Raw genomic sequence first — 6865 nt, 5'->3', positions numbered from 1 at the left:
AGCTACTTCGATGTGACGTTCAAGAATGTGGCGGGATGCATGAAGTTCCTGAAGATCTTCAATGGGAGAGGAAACCCAGGCACCGCAATCAATCCTCACAGCGGAGCTGCTGTTTACGCTGTCGTCGCAACAGAGCCTAGTGGTGACCGTCCACCTCTACAACCTCCATATTCCTGCCGTGGATCTTTCTGCACTTGATACGTCGAGGTGGCCGGGAGCAGCACCGAAGTCAAGGACCCGTTTGGGATTTGGACCAGAAAGTGGCAAATCAAGGTGACCTTGAAGGTCGATACCAACGGAGCCATCCTCCACCCGCCCTCCAGCTTTACTATCGGGGGAAGTTGAGGTTTCTTGGTGTACACGGGGCAGCCCAGAGTTTGTCGTACCTGCGGCAAATCTGGTCATGTGGCGGCCAACTGCAGCACAGTTGTCTGCAAAAACGGCAAGAACGAAGGCCATCAGACCAAGGACTGTAAGCAGAGTAAGTGCTGCAACCTGTGTGGAGGGGCAGGCCAGCTCTACAAGACCTGCCCAAAACGTTGCCTCAGTTACGCACAGGCGGCAAGGTCCAAGGAAAGGCTGAAGGAAGGAACGGTGGAGGTGCCTGGTGCTGTGAAGGAGACTTGCAACCCTCCCCCCACCAAGGAAAATTTCTTTAAGGAAGACAAGGAGAATAAAGGAGTGGGAGCTGCAGCAAGCTACCAAACACCAAACCTGCGTCCGGAGCCACCTCCTCAGCAGGCAGAATCAATAGAGGAGGAGCCAGCAGAGGGACAACTGGGTGGGTGGCAAGTGGTCAAGAGGAAAACCAAAAAGACAACGACCCAAAAGAGGAACAGGCCACCACCCAAACCAGCGGCAAGAGGAGGCTATCTTCTGAGACGGACTACAGCGGCTGCTCCTCATTGGATGAGGAAGGGCAGGAAAGATGACATCAGCAAAATAAGCGGCGGAATACAAAGGAGCTGGAAGAGGAAAGCCCCCCAGCTTCAAAACACTGGATACAGTGAAGGGCCCAGCACGCCCCTACCCCAAAGCGCAGGGCACAGTGAGACGCCCAGCGCACACCAGCTCCGGAAAGCCGGGAGCAGCAACGGGAGGAGGAACAGAGGGGAAAGACACCACCAGCAGAGGATAGTCCAAACCATGCTGCCTATAAGAACACCCCCCGAAGTCACCCAGCCCACTATGAGTGACCAGGACAGTTTTCTGAGCCCAACAACTGCGCAACAGTTTGTGAACACTATGGGTATGCAGGAAAATACCCAAGGACTGAGCCTAGTAATGACACCTGGTGTGGTAAGCAAAATCCAGTTTCAACAGGTTTATAGATTGCTTCCATTAATGTGCGATGTGTTTCAACCTTGGATTACCTCGCCAAGGTCAAAGCCGACTTGCTGTTTCTGCAGGAGTGTGGAATACACCTCAGCACCTACAGGCAATGGTCGCGATGGTGGGCCCACTGGCCATTGATCTGGTCAGGGGGAAATGATTCCCGTTCCTCCGGCCTGGGTATTCTGCTGCGGGGAGGCAACTTCATCATCTCCGAACTTAAGGAGGTGGTGGGCGGTCGCCTCCTCGTAGCAGATGTAATGTACAAAAATGCTCAGTTCTGGTTAATCAACGTGTATGCCCCGGTTCAACACAACAAGCGGTTGACCGTCCTCCAGCAGCTCCCAATGCTACTTGCAACGTCCAGGCAGGTCATTCTAGGTGGTGACTTCAACTGCATTAGTGATGCGGCTGGATGATCTAGCAGGGCCGACAGTCAAATGGCCGCCACGTCAAGACTCCTGAAGAAAACAGTTAAAGATGCCAAGCTGCAAAACGTCTTCAGCAACCTTGCAGACGGAGCACAGAGTAGATACACCTCGTCGAGACCAGACGGGCCCGTCCGTTCAAGGATTGACTTCCTGTTTGTGTCCTGTGTTGTCATGGTCAGATCCACCGACATCAAGCTGGTGTTCATCTCTGACCACTGCCTCCAACTGGCAGACTGTCACTTACAGGACGACCAGTGGGTTGGCAGGGGGACATGGAAGCTGAACGTGAAACTGCTAACCCCAGAGTACACTGAGGAACTCAAAAGGGATTACAAAAGTTGGAGAACCGTGAAACCCCTCTTTGAGTCCCCAACACATTGGTGGGAAGCGATCAATGCGAACATCAAGAGATTCTTCATCCTCAAAGGGGATCAGAGACAAAAGAGGGACAGAGGAACATGTCCTGACTCCAGAAAAGAATGCAGAATCTGCTCTGGCTGTAGTCGATGGGGGTCGAGGTCAAGGAGGATCTCCAAGAGGTGAAGAGCCAGCAGGCCTCGCTCTTTGCCGTGGAGGCCTCCAAGATCACCCTCCTGTCCAGAGTTCGCTCCGTTGAGCAGGATGAGATGTGCTCACGTTTCTTCTTCCAAAAGGTACACAGAGAGAGCTCTGTGATCAGCAGCCTGAAGGAAGAGGACAGCTAGGTAACGTCATCGCAGTCTGACATACTAAGGTTCAGCAAATCCTTTTATGCTGGGCTGTACGACGTGAAGCCCACAGACAGCACGGCCTCCCAGTCCTTCCTGTCATCTATCACAGAGATCTGAGAGGGGAGGGAGAGAGGGGAGAGGGGAGGGAGAGAGGGGAGAGGTGGGGGGAAGCGGGGGAGAGAGAGAGAGGGGGAGAGAGAGGGGGGGGAGAGAGAGAGGGGGGGAGAGAGAGAGGGGGGGAGAGAGAGAGGGGGGGAGAGAGAGAGGGGGGGAGAGAGGGGGGGGGAGAGAGAGAGGGGAGAGAGAGGAGAGGGGAGGGAGAGCAGGGGGGAGAGAGAGGGGGAGAGAGGGGGGGAGGGGGGGGGAGAGAGGGGGGGGGGAGAGAGAGAGGGGGGGGGAGAGAGAGAGTGGTGGGGGAGAGAGAGAGGGGGGGGGGGGGGGAGAGTCTGGACAAACCACTAACTCTGGACGAGCTGACAAAGGCCGTCAAGTCCTTCGAGATGAGTAAAACTCCCGGAAGTGACGGCTTACCAGTTAAGTTGTATTCGGCCCTGTGGGACTGGGTCGGCCCAGACCTGCTGGAAGTATATGAGAGTATGCTTCTGGCCGGCAGCATGTCAGAATCCATGAGGAAAGGCATCATCGCCCTCAACTACAAGCGGAAGGGGGAGAGGGCAGAAATCAGAAATTGGCGGCCCATCTCATGGCTGAATGTTGACTACAAGATTCTGTCCAAAGTCATCACCAGTCGGGTCAAGTCTGCTCTGGAGTTGATGATTCATCCTGATCAGACCTGTGCTGTACCCGGCAGGAAGATCTCTGATAGTCTCGCGCTACTCAGGGATACAATCGCCTATGTATGGGACAGGAGGGTGGACACCTGCCTCATCAGCTTGGACCAGGAGAAGGCTTTTGACAGGATATCGCATACAAACATGATGGATGTGCTTTCCAAAATGGGGTTTGGGGAGGGAACCAACAATTGGATCCAACCAATTTTCAATCAACGAGTGGGAATCAGAAAGTTTCCAGATCAAATCTGGAGTCAGACAGGGCAGTCCTCTCTCCCCTATCTTGTTTGTTTGCAGTATTGAAACCTTTGCTGAGCCCATCAGGAAGGATGTGGGCATAAAAAGGGGTGAGAGATGAAAGAGCGGTGATGCACAGGTCAAAGCCTCTCTGTACATGGACGACGTCGCTGTCTTCTGCTCGGATATGCTGTCCATTCTCAGGCTGATGAGCATCTGCGACCAGTCCAAACTGGCCTCGGGAGCCAAAGTAAATCAAGGCAAGAGTGAGGCCATGTTCTTTGGGAACTGTGTCAGCCAATCCTTTGTCCCCTTCACCGTCAGGACAGATTACCTGAAGGTGCTGGGGATATGGTTCGGAGGAGCTAGGGCATGCGCCAAAAACTGGAAGGAGCGAGCAGCCATGATGAAATGGAAACTGGGCATGTGGGAGCAGCGTTCTCTCTCCACTCAGGTTAAGAACCTGGTCATCAGGTGTGAGGCGCTCTCAGTATTGTTGTATGTAGCGCAGGTCTGGCCCATACCCCACTCCTGCGCTGTGCCGAGCCAGCTTCCACTTCATCTGGATATCCAAAATGGACTGTGTCCTCAGGGACATGATGTTCAAACCTCTAGATAAAGGGGGAAAAAATGTACCCAACATCACCCTTATCCACCTCCTTCTGGAATGTGCCTTTGCAAAGCAGATCTGGAAAGAGATGCAGTGGTTTTTGTTGAGGTTCATCCCGAGCAGCTCCATAATGCACAACTCAGTGCTTCTACGGGCTGTTCCCAGGGAGGCACACCGAGATAAACATCAACTGCTGCTGAAGGACCATCAACTCGGACCAAATGCTCTTTGGTCTACCCAAAACTTGCTGGTCTTTCAGTGCAAAGTGTTGTCCACGACTGTTGCAGACAGGCACATTCCAAGGTCCAGCCCTTGGGGCAGCCAAGGGAGGATGGGAAAAGGCCACTGTGTAAGGTCCTCCCACCATAGTATACCGAGGGGCTGGAAACCATCTGAAGCCCCGCGGGCAATATGCACCAGAGAATGGTTTTGGTATGTAATGCAAATGTACATTGTATATAAAATGGAATGGCAAGATTAGTGAAGCACCTCGTGGTTCTGTATCAAAAGAATCTGATCTTTATTGCACTTTCTGAAATGTCCAATTTGAATAGTTTTGTAATGTATTTTTGACAAATTTTATGAATAAAGTATATTTTTGGAAAAAAATCCAATTGTTGCTTGTGGGAGCTTGCTGTGCGCAAATTGTCTGCCGTGTTTCCTACATTACAACAGTGACTAGACTTCAAAAATACTTCATTGGCTGCAAAGCACTTTGGGATGTCAAAGGTGCTACATAAATGAAAGTTCTTTCTTTCTATATTTCGCCTCAACGTTTTTCCTCCCTCATTCTGGTTCAAGGCCCCTCTCATTAGCCAATCTTCCTGTCCACCAGAACTAAAAATAAAAGCAGTGTCTGCAAATTCTGAACACAAAGAGTGTCACGCCATTCTGTCGGGTCCAGCTGGAAAAACAATCCTTCCATTAAGACTGCCAAATTCCTTTTACCTCCAACTGCCTTTTATACAAACAAAGATAATTAACTTGTGTTTCCATGGTTACTTACTTAAATCAGTGTTTTGCAACTTGCATGTTAAACAAGGTCCTTCTAACAAATCATTATTTTAGCCTGCATTAGACATTGTGTCTCTTACGATAAGTCCCTCAGCCCTTTGACTTGATTCCTCAATTGAAGAAACCCAAATGTTTAATCTTTAATAAACTAGCTCTCCATCATTCTGATAGTAATAGCTTACTAAAGTGTAATTCAACTAAAAGTCTCTGTTGAAAGATTTACATATAAATAGCACTGTTCATGACTTCCTAACCAACAAAGTACTTTTGAGTGATTTTTAGTGATGTTGGTTAACGGATAATATCAGCCAGGATGCTGTGGAGAACTTCCCTGATTTTCTTTGATATTAGCATGGGATCTTGGATGTCCTCCTCAGAGGGGAGGGGCCTTGTTTTAAGATCTCAGCTGAAAGACAGCACCACCAACAGTACAGCATTCCCTCAGCTCTATGCTGGAGAGTCAGCCTCACTTATGTGTTCAGGTCTTTAGACTAGGAGTTGAACCCACAACCTTCTGACTCAGAGGTGAGGGAGCTACCACCGAGCCATAACTAACATAACCCTGAGAATGAAGGATATACCAGTTCTGAGGGTCAGTGAAACCCTGAAATTCTACTCACACTATAATTAACAGTTGGCTTTTTCGTAGAAAGTTTACGGCACAGAAACAGGCCACTTGGCCCATCGTGTCTGTACCGGGCAAAAAATGAGCCACCCAGCCGAATCCCACTTTCCAGCATTTGGTCCGTAGCCCTGCAGATTACAGCACTTGAAGTGCATTTCCAGACACTTTTTAAATGAGTTGAGGGTTTCTACCTTTACTACCTTTCAGGCAGTGAGTTCCAGACCCCTAATACCACCCTCGGTGAAAAAACTTTTCCTCATCTCCCCTCTAATCTTTCTACCAATCACTTTAAATCTATGCCTCCTCATCACTGACCTCTCTGCTAAGGTAAATAGGCCCTTCCCATCCACACTACACAGGCCTCTCACAATTTTGTACATTTCAATCAAATCTCCCCTCGACCTTCTCTCTTCCAAGGAGAACAACCCCAGCCTATCCAATCTTTCCGCATAGCTGCAATTTTCCAGTTCAGGCAACATCTTCGTAAATCTCCTCTGTATCCTCTCTAGTGCATTAACATCCTTTCTGTAATGAGGTGACCAGAACTGCACACAGTACTCAAGCTGTGGCCTAACCAATGAGTTATACAGTTCCAGCATAACCTCCCTGCTCTTATATTCTACACCTCAGCTAATAAAGGAAAGGATTCCATATGCCTTCTTAACCACCTTATCAACCTATCCTGCTACCTTCAGTAATCTGTGGACATTCACTCCAAGGTCCCTCACTTCCTCTACACCTCTCAGTATTCTCCCATTTATTGTGTATTATTTTGCCTTGTTTGACCTCCCCAAATGCATCACCTCACACTTCTCTGGGTTGAATTCCATTTGCCACTTTTCTGTCCTCCTGAGCAGTCCATTGATATCTTCCTGCAGTCTACAGCTATCCTCCTCACTATCAACCACACGGCCAATTTTGTGTCGTCCGCCTACTGAGAGAGCTCCCTCAAAGGCTCAGTTGAGCTCAATGAGCTTCCCAATATAGAAGCACAGAATTACAGAACAGGAATGTCTCAGGTTTGATCCTTGACCCTGTACTGTGATCCTTTCTGGAACAGAGCATAAGCTGTGGGTGTTAAAATTTCTCCAGAAAATCAGGAACTGTTCTCACTC

Source organism: Heterodontus francisci, chromosome 35 (assembly GCF_036365525.1).
Source record: "Heterodontus francisci isolate sHetFra1 chromosome 35, sHetFra1.hap1, whole genome shotgun sequence".
NCBI classification, from domain to species: Eukaryota; Metazoa; Chordata; class Chondrichthyes; order Heterodontiformes; family Heterodontidae; genus Heterodontus; species Heterodontus francisci.
Note: the sequence above shows the minus strand (reverse complement) of the source record.